The following is a 16,472-nucleotide window of genomic DNA, read 5'->3' on the forward strand; positions in this document are numbered from 1 at the left end:
CGTGTTTACAATTAAGTACACACAGAGGTAAAGTGTGTGACAGAGAGGGAAGTTGTGTGTATGTGTGTTTGGGATGTGTGTTTGTGTGTCGGATATGTGTGTGCGGGATGTGTGTGTGTGTGTGTGTGTGTGTGTGTGTGTGTGTGTGTGTGTGTGTGTGTGTGTGTGAGCAGGATAGAGGTTCAGGAAGGCTAGTGACCTACATAGCAAGCAGTTCACCGCCACCCTAACAACACACTGACCCAGCCACTGTCACGCCCACCACCACACACCACATTCACCACACTTCATTCATTTTAACGTGATGGAAATTTTGTCCTTTTCCAGCCTTTTTCCCGCTCTGCATCCCTACCACAACACTTCTTCGTGACTAAACAATACCACAGCACTGCATCCCTACCACAACACTTCTTCGTGACTAAACAATACCACAGCACTGCATCCCTACCACAACACTTCTTCGTGACTACATACCACGACACTGCATCCCTACCACAACACTTCTTCGTGACTAAACAATACCACGACACTGCATCCCTACCACAACACTTCTTCGTGACTTCATACCACGACACTGCATCCCTACCACAACACTTCTTCGTGACTTCATACCACGACACTGCATCCCCACCACAACACTTCTTCGTGACTAAACAATACCACAGCACTGCATCCCTACCACAACACTTCTTCGTGACTAAACAATACCACGACACTGCATCCCTACCACAACACTTCTTCGTGACTAAACAATACCACAGCACTGCATCCCTACCACAACACTTCTTCGTGACTACATACCACGGCACTGCATCCCTACCACAACACTTCTTCGTGACTAAACAATACCACGACACTGCATCCCTACCACAACACTTCTTCGTGACTAAACAATACCACAGCACTGCATCCCTACCACAACACTTCTTCGTGGCTTCATACCACGGCACTGCATCCCTACCACAACACTTCTTCGTGACTAAACAATACCACGACACTGCATCCCCACCACAACACTTCTTCGTGACTAAACAATACCACAGCACTGCATCCCTACCACAACACTTCTTCGTGACTAACACCATATTCTAGTGTTAATCTGTATATCTCAGGGTTCAAGATGGAGGAATGGTAATTATACGCCAAGTTAAGGGGACGGAGTATAATGAAGGAGGGGTGTATGAGCTGAAAGCAGGGCAGTGAAATGGCGGGGGATAGGGCGACATGGAGGCGATTTGTTTGTGGCCACCCCTTGCGGGATTGAGGCGTCTGACAATAGATAGATAGTATAATAAGTAAGTGAGGTATAACGATGTAATTTGCACAGCTATAGATCCTGCTTCGATTGTGATATTTTTTAAGCTTTTTTTTTCTATACAATTAACATAAAGAATTGTTTTGAATTTTCCAAAGTGCTTTATATGTACAGTATAGCGGATAACATATATTTTACGAAATGAAGGAATAATGATGGTGATGTGGTGGTGATGGTGATGATGGTGATGACGATGGTGATGATGATGGTGATGATGATGGTGATGATGATGGTGATAATGATGATGATGGTGATGATGATGATGATGATAACTACCACTAACAGCCACTACAGCCGTTATTTCGACCACCCAGCATCATATTTCCATCAGACTCATTAGTATTATAAAAGAATGTCATGCTATCGCCACCACTTACTTTCATCTACGTATATATACCTACTACCATCTCCTCCACCACACACACACACACACACACACACACACACACACACACACACACACACTCTCTCTCTCTCTCTCTCTCTCTCTCTCTCTCTCTCTCTCTCTCTCTCTCTCCACCACCACACACTATCTCCACCCCCACCTCTCACTGTCCGGCACCACCACAACACATAATATCTCACAGTTGCCACCATCGCCACCTCCACCACAGTCACCATCACCACCGCACACGATTTCCACCACACACCCTATCAACACCACACCTCACCACACCACCACACAAAAAACTTGAGTCATTAATCATCCAAATTAATCAAATCTCTAATGGGCATCCTTTTGGTGAGTCTGTCTCCCTGGTCAGCCCATCCACACACACAGCAATATTCTTCCATTTAACGTGGCCCTGAGTTTCGTCCTTTAGCTGCTTATTTCACGTAGCTCAGTGGCAGAATAAGACAATACTACGGCTCTACATCTTTTTCGTAGCACTTATTCGTGACTAGTGTCATATTCTAGTGGTAATCTGCTGTTACAAATCAGTGACAGAAAGACAAACTGCAGCGCTATAATATTTTCATCATTTTCCATCTCTACACGTACCTGCCTGCCTACTTACCCACTTCCAACCCACCTTCTTGCCTCGCTACGTGCCTCGCCCCCTCCGTTCCTACCTACCCTCATGCTATCTCCCTGCTTACCTTCCTCCCTGCCCACACACCTCTCTACCTACCTACCTACCTAAGTCCCAGCCTACTTTTACCTCTTATTAAGGCAGTAACGCACGAACACACATGCATGCTAATAAGTATTTTGACAACTTCAAATTTCCAGTAGGTTATATAAAAATGGAGATGAAGGGATTAATTAACACGTCTTGAAAACCCCTTGAGAACGATACTGATTTTTTTACCAGACTTTTGTAACTGCTCTTTGTCCTTTTTATTTATTTATTCATTTGTTACTGTGACTTTGGGATTGGTCGGAGCGTGTCGACCCCTAAGACGAAAAGAAACCAACGCAGGAAGTCATTTGACATTTCAGTCGTCAAAATTGATTTATAATTTACTGCTTGCAAGTTTGGGGCAGCAGGGAATTTGAAAATATCGACTTTGATCGTTTTTCCTTTTATTAGGACAAATCATGTTTAAAATAAAGAAAGTCATGTGCGAACAGCTTTGACATATAAATATTAGGTACTTGCTGAACAGTGTTGTTTCCATTGTGCCGTAAATAAGCAAGGAACAATATGGATACCGGTACATCTTTTCAGGTTGAAAATGTGCCCAATATTTTCTTTATTTACGGCGAAATCGAAGCATACCATTGTTCACCAGGTCCTTCATAATTATGTTATAAAAATGAACACGATATTTACACATTTAATCTCGAATTATGCCGATACTACGGAAATTATCAATGACATTTTCAACTTCCGTGTTGCCTCAAACTCGCAGGTGGTCAGTGTCATGCATCTTATCATCAGGTAGACTGCAGGCTGGAGTTGCCATCATCGCAGGGCCCATTAGCCTCCTCTCGGGGGATAGGGAGAGGACTGACGAGCCTGTGTATAACCAGGGAGCTCCACCAGCCGGTTATATTAGTTCCACCACATGAAGGCGTCCCTCCAGCGCCACATCGCTAAGGAGACATTACGATATCTCCAGAGCCACTTATAATACGACTCAGCTCAAGAAAGTTCATATATATAGATCCTGATACTCGCAGGCAGCAATCTCCCTCGTTGGAAATCTTTATATATCTTGGGCGTTCTATAAACCATCTCTCACTCGGGCTAATTCGCGGGTATCGAGCAGCTCTGTACCACGCGGCGGGAGATGGGACAACCAGATAAACACAGGCGCCCTAAGCCATCCTGGAATTCGTGTTTGGCGCGTAAAGGCGAATTTCGAGGCGCAAGTGCGAAGTTATAAAGGATTTGGTCAGTCTCTAGGATAATCAAGTGTCCGTTGCAAGTTATATGCTGGCGAGAATAAATTAGGACGAGTCGCATTTTTCTTTCATATTTGTACTGATTTGATTGTGACCTTGTTTTGTAGGTGTATGGGTGAAGATAAAATTATAATAACCAGTCATACACAGTACTTTAGTTCAAGAAAGTTAATGAATATAACTCGAGGGAGGGAAGGGGAGAAAGGCCACCTCGCGTAAATAATGTCGTCTGCCAATATGGCGTCTGTTTACACGCGTGACGTCACAGATGAGTTGCCACACACTATATTTTTATATTTTATGTAATGTCCATGCCAGTTAATCCATTCAATTCAATGACATTTTTAGTTTGTTCTTGCTGCTGACAGACGGTTTAAAATTTTAGAATATCTGGCAGTGAAGCTGTTACTGAAGGCAAAACAGTCTAGAGAAACCAAGAGTGATATAATAAGGCCATTAAAAAAGTAAATAGTGATAGCGTTAAAATAAATGCTACGGTAACTATTTATGATCACCGTATGCATGTGCTAAAGCTGAGACAGTAGGCAGTACAAGGAATGGTGTGGTATCATCCATCGCATCACCCTATCGTTATCACCAGCATCTAAAGTACGGTTGAGGAGCATCCCATCACGTACACTATCATTACACACACACACACACACACACAGGACAGGGAGGATGCTGATTAAGAGAAGCAGGGTATGAGAGTGCAAAAGATAGAGTGGGAGTGTAAGGGACAAAAAGTGCTACCAACAAGAGACATCAGAGAGTGCAATACCCTCGCCATACAATCCGTGTAATGACCAACCCTCAAGCTCTTTAGGCATCTGTGGTTTTTATGGTAAATAATGGAAATAATAATGCAACAAGATGAAGTACAGCGTGTGCCCTTGCTCTTATCTGCCGTATATAGTGTAATTCCTCACATTACCTTAACTCTAATGAACAGTGTGCTCGGATATAGATGTCTACTGATCGTGTGGAAGGTCCTTACTCTTTGATCCTGCCCTGTCTCCTTGACCTTTGACTAATTGCTCTCAAAATAAAATTACCTCATCATTTTCTACATCCCAAAACATGAACTTTTCTTGCATTATAAATCATCTGCTCCTCTGATAGTCCTTGGTAGTCGTAATAATCCAATTTTTGAGCAGTTTCATTTGGTAGTTGTTCTTCATAGTCTTGCCAACAGACCGACAGGAACATAGATGGTCAAGAAAGCCGAACCAGATTCACAACCCCTCACGCGTAGGTGTATGATTTTTTTTTTTTTAACAACAGAGGAAGGAAGAACATACACCAGATTACAGATGATCTTAAAAAAAGAAAGAAAGAAAAAAAAAAGTAACGGTTGGATTTGAATATCCGTAGGTTGAAGTAGGAGGGGACACCACTCTGGGGGAGCAAGTTCCAAAGGAGTGCAGTTCGGGGAATAAAAGAATTCTAATAGGCACGAAGTTCTGCAATATGGCAGTGCGACAGTCGAGTCATGAGCGCTACCAGTTGCCCGTGTGGCGCAGGGGAAGACGTGGAGAGGTGGCTCAATGGATTCAACTTCGTGTGAACATTTGCCATAAAAGTATCTGTAAAATAATTCAAGGGAGGCAACATTCCTTCTTACATGTATGGGAGATGGTTCATTTGCAGCAGTAGGGTTATTAACAATTCTAACAGCTTTGGTCTGCTTTTGTCTAGTTGTTTTAGTGCAGCCTCTCCACATCCATTCCACAAGGGTGAGCAATATTCAAGCTGAGAGCGCACATGACCCTTAGAAATTACAGCTAACTGCTCATCAGTGTAGAAGCTACGGGCTTTGTACAATAATCCAAGTTTCTTTGAGGCAGTTTTAGCAAGTGATCTAACATGAGAGGTCCAGCTGAGGGCATTGTTATGTGAAACATTGAGAATTTCAATGCTTTTAGAGATAGGAATATTAGCATCATTGGAGGTAATACAGGAATCAGGCAATATCTGTCTATTAGTAAATTGTATACATTTGGTTTTCCTAGCATTAAAGGAGACAATGTTCTTTTGTCCCCATTCAGTGATCTTAGATAAGTTTTGATTTATGGAGCTGAGTTGTGAGTTAGAGAAATTAAACTTTGTGAATGGGTGTTTGAGTGTGAATGAACTGTAAAGTGTGGAGCCATCTGCATATGAATGAAGGGATTATGGGTGACATAAGAGATCATCAGTATGAATTAGGAATAGGGTTGTAATCAGAATTGATCCTTGTGGCACGCTGGCATTAACTGAGTGGAGATTGAAATATACATCATCTGCTTTTATCTTTCTCTCGCTGGGATATGAGGAAATCAGAGGAGCAAAAGATAATAGGCAGGGAACGGTGCCACACTCAGAAGCTTTAGAAATATCAAGAGCTACTGTGTGAGTTTCTGCATGTTGGTCAGTTGATTGATGGATGGTGAGTCAGGTGATTGAGTATATCAACACTGCATCTTTCGTGGCGAAAATCATACTGTCTGTCGCTAATTAAGTTGTTGGATTCAAGATGTTGACTGGGTATGAACAATCCCATACCAGCTTGTATTAAGTCATTAATGTGGGACTGGGTAGAGTTGATGTCATTGGAGATGAAAGATTGCCGTGGAATATCAGCAAGATAATTTCTAAATCCATCCCAGTCTGCCCTATCAAAGTGGAAGAAGAGATGAAGGGATAGCAGAGATTACATAAGAGATATAAATTTATAGGAGTATAATGGAAGAAATTCTGATGTTAAGGAGAAACGATGTTGTGTTGACCCCTTTTCCACGATGGCAGCTAGAGAGAGAGAGAGAGAGAGAGCGCAACTGATCACCTAAGCAGTCGAGGTGAGGCAAGGAGGGAGAGGAAGGGAGAAAAAAGGGAGGAGGAGGAGGAAAGGAGAGAAAAGAAGGGGAGGAAAGGCGAGGAAAGGGATTAGGAGGGAAGAAAGGAGAGAAAAGGGAGGAGGAAGGGAGAGAAAAAGAGGGAGAAACGAGAAAATGAGAGAATAGGAAGGAACGAGGGAGAGGGAAGGAACGAAAAGGAAGGAGAGAGATGAAGGGAGAAAATTAGGGAAGAGGAAGGTATGAAAGTGAAAAAAAAAGAAAGGAGAGGAGATGAAGGAAAGGAAAGAAAATGAAGGAGGGAGGAAGGAGAAAAATGGGGAGAGGGGGAGGGGAGGGAGAGAGACAAAAAGGAGTAGGAGCGAAGGAGGGGAGAGGAAAAGGAGGAGAAAAAGAGATGGACGCTCTCTCTCTCTCTCTCTCTCTCACACACACACACACACACACACACACACACACACACACACACACACACACACACACACACACACACACACACACACACACACACACACACACACACACACACACTCATTTTATACGTTGCATTTGGGTCTGGAGGGGTATGATACAGCAACAGTAGTCCCTTCACCGCTGCACTACTCTCCTAAGCTGAATAACATCGTCTGGGGCAAGGAAGAGTGAGATTAAGTGAAGCCATCAAGTGCAGTGGTTTTCTGTGGAGTTTAATGGTGTGATGTTTTTGTTTTCGTTTTTTGTTTCGTAGTTTTGTTTTTTTATCGTTTGTTTTTGTTGGTTTCGTAGTTTTTATTATTTTCATTGTTTTTATATTTTCGTCCTTGTTGCCTTCGTAGTTTTTGTTTTCTTGTTTTGTTGGTTTCGAAGTTTTTGTTTTCGTTTTTTGTTGGACTCGTAGTGTTTTCATTTTTGGTTGTTTTTGTAGTTTTTGTTCTTATCGTTGTCTTTATTGTTGTTGTGGCTCCAGGCTTATCTAAGTGTTAACCCGGAAGACTGCGTTCCGAATTTGCAATTTCATAGACAATCAGGGACAGGGCGACATGGAGGCGATTTGTTTGTGGCCGCTGCTTACGGGATCAAGGCGTCTGGCAATAGATAGACAGATAGTTAGAACCTCATTTAGGGGGATATGCCGGGAGTTGAGGGACTTTTATAATCAGGCAGTGGAATCGCCTAGTTATATCGGTGCCATCGCGTGAAGGCGTCCCTCTCCAGCACTAGGAGTAAAAAAAATAATCTTAGACACTGCTTAAGCGGAAGAAATTTTATGAATATGGCGTGTGCAAGATTTAAGAGCAAAAAATAGGGGGGAGAAGGGTGACTACGGTGAGGAAAGGATACGGTGGAGAGAGAGAGAGAGAGAGAGAGAGAGAGAGAGACAGAGAGAGAGAGAGAGAGAGAGAGAGGTGAGGGTGCGTGGGTATATGATTGAATTCGCAGCTGCCAATACTCTCGTAGGTCCTAGAGAGAGAGAGAGAGAGAGAGAGAGAGAGAGGGAACATTAAGCAATTTACAAGCTGGATAAATGGTTGGGAAGATCGTGCTACGGGATGGAATGACATAGGCTTTACGTGAGGTGCCCAGGAATGAATGACTTTAGCGGCCGGCATGTACAGCCCCGAGCAAAAGTTGGCTAAACACTTCCCTGCCTGTTGTGGTGATGAAAGGCTTTGTAGTGTGTGTGTGTGTGTGTGTGTGTGTGTGTGTGTGTGTGCAACCCCTCTCCTGCCCCCCCAACTCCTCCTCATCCTTCGCCTGCTTCTCATGCCATTGCACAGAATATCGAATCAGACTAGAAAGATGTCACTAGCGGTGTGCCACAGGGCTCAGTATTGGGTCCTATTCTGTTTTTCATATAGATAGATAGATAGATAGATGATATAGATGAAGGTTTAATTTGTAAATTATCCGAATTTGCTGATGATACTAAAGTTGGAAAGAGCAGACACATCTGTACAGAGGCAGGCAACACAGTGATCTCGATCGACTGTTCAGTTGGGCCCAAACCTATCAGATGGATTTTAATATTAGTTATTGCAAGGTGCTAAACATTGGAAATAGAAATGAAAAAGCCAGTTACGCTATGAGCAGTGTAATGTCAGCCATGACAAAGGCGTAGGAATTATAGTAACAGTCTTAAACCAAACAAAGTACGGAGGCTGTTGAAAAACCCAACAAATTAATCGGATTCATTGGTAGAGCATTCGAATATAAATCAAGAAATATTATCCTCACCTTGTATAATTCTCTGCTACGCCCACACTTAAAGTATTGTGTCCAGTTCTGGTCACCTTATTACAAAAAAGAAACTTGAGAGTGCAACGAAGGGTGACCAAAATGATACCAATATTGAGGTAAACCATACGAAGAGCGTTTAGAAGCCCTGAATCTCTTTACCCTAACTAAAACGCAGGTTACGAGGAGATTTAATTTAAGTATTTAAAATATTCGAAGAACACGATAACATGGCTTCTGATAAATACTTATCAGTTGATCACACGGATTATACTACTGTAGAGGCAGTGGATATAAAATAATTGGCAAACGATCCCAGTCGCTTGAAGCTAAACATTTCTTCTCCAATAGATTTGTAAATATATGGAACAAACTTTCCACCAATGTGATAGACAGTAATACAGTATTAACCTTTAAAGGTCGCTTGGGTAAGTATCTGTCTTCTAACCCCCAGCTTAGTATCTTTACTCTTGAATAATACATTTCTGTATATACAGTATATAATATATATAGAGATAGATAGATAGATAGATATATATATATATATATATATATATATATATATATATATATATATATTAGATAGATATAGATTATATAGATAAGTTGATAGATCGATCGATCTATCCGGCTATATATATATATAATTTTTTTTTTTCAGAACCCGAATGATACAACCTGCAGAACAACATCGATAAATAATGATGACAATGTTACTTTCCACTTCAGGTGCGTAGAATAAGATTTACATTCTCCCTTTCCTGTGAAATTTCCATGACAGTTTTTCTATGCTGTATGGTGGTCATTCTATTTCCTTCCTGCTTTTGCTGAAGGGTTTGATGGGTGGGGGGTGGTCTTGCTTATCTGTCTTTGACTTTGATAGAAATGTTGTTAGTTTAACCTTCCTTATACCAAACAGCCACGAAAGGACCAACAGGTCTGTTTCTGTTTGCTTTCCTCTGTGTTTCGTCTCTCATCGGGGGTGGGGGGAAGCGGGTGGCTCAGTGGTAGAGCGTCGGACTCAGGATCGGGGGATCGTGAGTTCGAGCCACGCCAGGTAGCTGCAATGCCGGGAGCGGTAGCGCCTTCCTGTCATCTAGCAGGACTGTATGATGTAATGAGGTCTAGCTCGGGGGAACATTTCTTTCTATCCCTCATCTGCCTTTTCATTCTCCAACCCCTCGATCCTTCCTCTGCCCCTCCAACCCATCCCTATCCGTCCCCTGCCTCTCCAGCCCTAGAATACTATTTTAGTCACTAAGTTACGGAATGTATATAGTTAAATGTTATGGAATGGATGTACGGTACAACATAATTGTCTTATTCGGCTACAGAATAGGAGTGAAATAAGCCACAAAAGTATGAAGATCTCGGTCAATCTGAGATGAAAATTATATAGTTGAGCACTGTTAGGACCATTGCAGAGGATTTATAAGGTTGGACAGTAAAGAATCGCTTATGGAAAACATTAATGGATACATATGAGGAAGGTAACTCACTAGCGTTGCCAAGTTCAAAACAACAAGTATCTAAACTTGATCTAAAACCGCTAGAGTGTCGCTGAAAACTAAAATCTCCAGAAAATAGTCAGAAAACTACAATTTTTCTGTAATATCGCCGATACATGGGAAAAAAAATATAAGCAGACTTCTTGTAGCCAGGCAGTAAAAATAATAATTAAAAAGACAGTAATCAGGTTTAGAACTAGAAAAAAAAAAAACGCTAAGTTTGTAACACCACTTGGTGACTGCGTTCTCATAGCAAATCACCCGATACTACAGTACGTAAAATTAAACCACAATTATATTTCGACATTCATCGACTTTAGCTATATGTTTAACAATGTTCTTAATTTACAATTATTTATTTGTATTTTTTAGCAGCCATATAGATTTTCGACGATGAAATATTTATGTTTATTCCACTGTGAACTCGGCCTCGGAGTTTGGGCAAGGTGAGGGGTGGAGGAATGGTTTGTTTTGTGTGTTTGTTTTTCGTGTTTGTCCAGGTAGGTCATTACTGAAACGTGTTGTCGACTAGCCGTCAATTAAATGAATATATTGTGATAATTTTGAGCTATATGAAGCATGATTCTTAAAGATGCTGTGAAGAAATTGGACCAAGTAATGATTGGCTTGGGGAACAAGAGCCAGTGGGATGTTGGCCTGTGATGCTCTCGCCGCTACATATCATCTTCCATCCAGGCTGAGTATGAAGTTAACAATGTTAACACTACGTGATGGGATTGCTAGTTTACCAGAGATTTAATTGAAAGCAATATTAGGCATTTCACAAGGTTGGAGGAGTAGATTTTCACGGTTTTATTAACATACCATTTCTTAAGCACAGTACTGTATTTCATGGACTTTGGTAGAATTGGCATGCATGGTCAGAGGCCACAAAATTAACTAATTATCGGACATTTGGTACAGTACTGTGGTATCAGTTCCCACAAGTCCTTAAATGTGTGCTGGCCACAGAAGTGAATTTTTTATTTCATAGATTTTAACCATTATAGTTGGCTTGTTTTCATCAAAGGAAACTAGGCTACTGCCACAAACTTTGAGATTTGGTGAGCTTTGTTACAAGGTAGGAATAAGTCACCTTGGTTATTAGTCAAATTAACCCCCCATTTTGACTAAATAGGCCATCTGTTAGTGTCATTGCCACTCTTGCCTGTCCAGGCTAACCTGCTAAATTTGTGTGTGTTGAGTTTCTCGTCCTCCCATGCATAAAGTTTACATTTTTTTATATGTATGTACTGTAATGTAATTATCATTATTATAGCTTCGAGAAGTTTCGAAAAGGCATAGGTTTGAAGTTTTTCATTCATTCATTCATTGCCAGACGCCATGTATCCCAAACAGGGTGGCCAAGGGCTTAGAGTTAATTGTTTTACAGGGAGGGGCACTAATCCTCCACCAACCCCACTTGACAAGTAGGGGTGCCAACAGCATCTGGTGTTCCCAGGCGGTCACCCATCCAAGTACTAACCAGACCCAACGTTGCTTATTAGCTATAAAACTGTCAGTTTTACGTGCAAAATGTGGCAAGTGGTCACCCGCCACGTCTGACTCTTTGGGTGAAAAGTCAGTCAGTCACTAATTGTACTTCCCTACAAACCAAACCTATGAATTAATTTACCAAACCCAGCCTGACTTCATTTAACCTAACCTGAAAATTTGGGGACAAAAGAGTTTCGGGTCCAGATTGCCCCATTGCCCTTGGTAGAATGCCGCTGCTTATGTCAACAAACCTGATCCATGCTCTTGAGTATCGCGTTTTTGCAGATTTTGGGTGTGTTATGAATGAATTATATAATCTTTAGCCATATGAATGATATTTCTGGGGAATTTGGATGTCATCAATTAATTTACAATTGTGAAAGATAATCCCAGTCATAAAACTCATCATTTGTTGTCAGGAGCTCTCCAGTGTGTCCAGTTTCTCATAACCGTAGAATTGTTTCAGTATTTTTTCACTTTCTTAAAGTAAACCCTTGATATACAGAACCCTCTTTTAATGAATTAAGGTTTTAATGACCACCTTGAGCTTGCTGAACGTTGTTTGTTTAAGGAATTTTTGTTCAGGTAAAAGAATGGACACATGAGAAACACCAACCAGCATGGCGTCCATACACGCATGCGCGAATCTTCACGGCCCGCAGAACACCACATCAGTCTGTGGGTGACCAGCATCATGAGAGGAGCCATAAATAAAACATTTATTGAGAAAAAAAGCCATTCAGACCAAGCTTTGTTATTGTGTATGATGGTACAGCTGAACAGCGCCCTGTATTTAACAATCTTTGTTCGGTAAAAGCTCAGGTACAATACCTGGGAAACTACCAAACAGCATGGTGTTCGACTTGAACGTCAAGGGTCTGGTACCAATTAGTTTGTCATATTGAGAGTGTACTATACAGTTACGGTATTTCGGTCGTCCACCACTGTATTATCTAACAAGCATCGGTATTCAAGACTATAAAACCGGGCAGAATTAATGCATTATCTGTTCTTTATGGTAGTAACTGACCACACCACTAACCACATGGGAATAATCAACAAAATCTTTTACAGTACTGGTACAACAGTATGGTGAATGCAGTATAAAATAGCTGTATGTTGTACTGTAAAATACAGTAAACTCTCAATTATCCGATGTAATTCGGCGAAGTCTTACGCAGAATAAAGTGAAACGCCAGATATTGCATAGTACGCCCCGTCAGCTCAGTATTCGGTGTTGAGCTTGATGTAGCATTACTGTCCATCTCGACCCTGTATCCTAAAAGCTTTCCCATGAGTAAAATATGAAAATTAAGCATAAAATACAATAAAGTAAGGATAAAATACAGTAATGTAGTGCCAGTTGGCCACCACATATTATGAGCTGGGTAATACACCTGTATGCCAGATATTGCATAGAACTGCTGGTTACATCTCATTTCAATGCCAGATATTGCTTTAATAGACCCACGCCAACAGCGCCGGATATTACATTGGGCCGCATATTGCGATGACAGATAATTGAGAGATTACTGTACTGTACATTTTATGAGGAAAGCAATTTGGGGTTGATTGTTCTATGTTCAAATGGCTATGCATTACTGCATGTGTAGGGTTTTCATACAGTATGGGTTATGCCACCCCCATACCCCTGTAGAGGGACTGGGGGAGTAGTATTGCATCACCTGAAAAAATGTTGACCTGACATGGCTTCAGCTGAATTATGACATAATTAATCAGATTACTGTAGTTCTTTTCTCAGGCATCACTTCACCTGTCATATCGCTGTATGCCAAACATCTAAGTAGGTGTACTGTATTTTCCTCCATTCCAGACATTTCACATTCAGTTATTTTTGCATTTGTTAGGATAATTTTCCTTAGCATCTTTCATTCTGTGCTTAATCTTGAATATATCTTGTGCATCTTCAAGCTGAAGATTACCGTACTTATATATTCACCACAATCTTGTGTCCATTCTTGTTTTGCTTTTCATTGCCATTTCATTTTCAGTTTCTGTGAAATTACTTTCTTTGAATTTTTCTTGTACCCTTCTCTTTCCTGCTATTATATTCCTCTGTAGTATATCTGTTTGTATTCAATAGTCATGCCATGCTGTATGATGATAATGCATCAACTCAAAACCTGTCACTTGGTGATTTATCACACAGTAAGGTCGGTATAACATGGGTTCACTGGGGATAGAGAGGGGACCTATGACAGTGTTGCCTAACGTCTCAAAGAAACGTACCCTTTTAGGCTTGCCCTAGATAGCACCACACTTTCTACTAGGGGTAACATCCTAGCCAGACATGATTTCCAAATCACAAGTTTCAGCGTTTCACAAAAATATTTATGTGTATCTAACTGTCTATCGCCAGACACCTTAATATGTACAGTATTGCAAATTAATATCGCAAACTGCATACTGCACAATTTTAATATGCACTTGCACACTTATTTGACAAAAGCAGTGGCGTTTCAATGGCCTTACATGCATGAAAGGGAGACGATCACAGTGAATGTAAACACTGGGTGGCCATCTTGATTGTTGGTTTGTGTGGGAGGCACCAGATTGTTGTACATAGCCACCACAGCTATCATATATTGAATTTCCCCTTCATTATTGCAAAACTGAGTATAACATTTACCGGTACTTCATTGCTATATGAATGTATCATATAGCAAACAAACCCAAATGAGACTTTACTTGTTCCTTAAGTTCCTTAACCTTTTCGAACTGACCTTTCTCCTTGTCATTTTTCATTATTCTTTCAAGCTGAAAGGCGTTAGGAAACTTTGTCATGTTAGTGTAAATGCCTGTATCTCATTCACTGCCTAAAGTTTTTGTTTAGTTTCCCAAGGTTTCAGTTTCATACATTAAAGGTAGGATATCCTGGTATTTGGGATGCAAATAGAAATTCAAGGCTTCAGCAGCCCACATTCAGTGGAGCCACTTATTGGTTATGGTGTGTTTGTGTGTGTGTGTATATTTATATGCTGTATATCTATCTATCTATCTATATATATATATATATATATATATATATGCTGTATATCTATCTATCTATCTATCTATATATATATATATATATATATATATATATATGCTGTATATATTTATATATATATAAATACATATATAATATATATATATATATATATATATATATATATATATATATATATATATATATATATATACTGTGTATATAGTAAACCCTTCATTATCCGGACGCCCACTATCCAGACTCCCCACTACCCGGACATTTTGGGCCCGGGACTTCGTAACCCCCAAGTTACCCAAAAAAAAAAAAAAAAAATAAAAAAAAAAATAATAATAATAATAATTTGAACTCGGTGCACGGCACAGACCAGCTGTGTTTTGGTGCGTAGTTCCACCGACATCTGCTAGAGCACCCCTGCATCCTCCCCATTTCGCACCCGTTATTCATCGTGAGTACACTCTTGTCACCATGGTCTCCCATGTGCTCACTTTTGTGGTGGTGCCCTACCTCCTGCAGGCTCTGCTGTTCCTCTCCTGCCTCTTCTTCATGTGTGTGATGTTGGCCCCGCCGCCCGAGAAGAGGAAGTGAGTGGTTTTGACTCTGGAGAAGAAGAGGGAGATATTGGACAAGGTGGTCGCGGGATGGTTGACGTCACGCATCCTCTGTGAATTCAACCTGGCCCGCTCTACATTGTTTGATATTGAGATCCCGCGACAAGCGCACCTAGTACACGCCTGACTTCTCATCGAAGAACAAACGGAACGTGGAGAGGAAGGTTATGTTTACTCCCCGGTTTGCAGAAATCAATCGCTTTCACGCTGATTTGGTATCGTCAGCAACGTGCTGCTGGTGTGTGGCATGGAGTTGAAGGCTGCTGCTGAGAAGTTTGCAAGGCTTCACGACGCCCCAGACTTCAAGGTATCTGAGGGTTGGCTCTTCGCTTTCAAGTTACGGCATGGCCTTACCGGCTGTAAGGCCCGTGACGAAGCTTTGGATGCCAATGAGGAGGGAGTGGAGGAGTTTCAGCAGAAGGTGAAGGGCTTGATCGACAGGGAGGGCCTCACTCTCGGTCAAGTCTACAGTGCTGACGAAACTGGTCTGTTCTATCACTTGTTGCCAACGAACACTCTATCCGAGGAGATGGAGAAGCTTGTACCTGGCCACAAGCTTTGCAAGCAACGGATATCTGCTTTGTTTTTGTGCCAATGCTAACTGCATGCACCGGCTCAAGCCCTTTATTGTTGGCCTTGCAAAGCAGCCTCGGTGTCTTCGTGGGGTGATGGATGCCCTTCCTGTTGTTTGGTACTATTCTGTGAAGGCTTGGTTCACAGCCCAGATCTTCAAAGACTGGTTTCACCGCCACTTCATCAGGGAGGTCATCCATTACCAGACGGAGAAACTGGGAATCCCGCACTGCCAGGTGAAGGCCCTCCTTCTTCTGGACAATGCACCTGCGCATCCTTCCGACAAGGAGTTGGTGGCTGAGAATGGCTGCATTAGGTGCATGTTTTTGCCACCTAATACGACTGCTCTCATCCAACCAATGGACCAAGTAGTGATCATGGCAGCGAAGAGGCTGTACCATCAGAAGTCCCTGGATGTGGTGATGGTTGTTCTCAAGGACGAGGACGAGCGCCGGGAGGTACGGGACATGCGAGGCCAGTGGACTTTGGAAAACCTTCACTGCCACAACATCAAGTCTGCCATCAACAGCTGGGCCAGTGCATGAAAGGAAGTCCCTGTC

Source organism: Coenobita brevimanus, chromosome 82 (genome assembly GCF_032717465.1).
Source record: "Coenobita brevimanus isolate Jiangsu-jjx chromosome 82, ASM3271746v2, whole genome shotgun sequence".
In the NCBI taxonomy this organism is placed as follows: domain Eukaryota; kingdom Metazoa; phylum Arthropoda; class Malacostraca; order Decapoda; family Coenobitidae; genus Coenobita; species Coenobita brevimanus.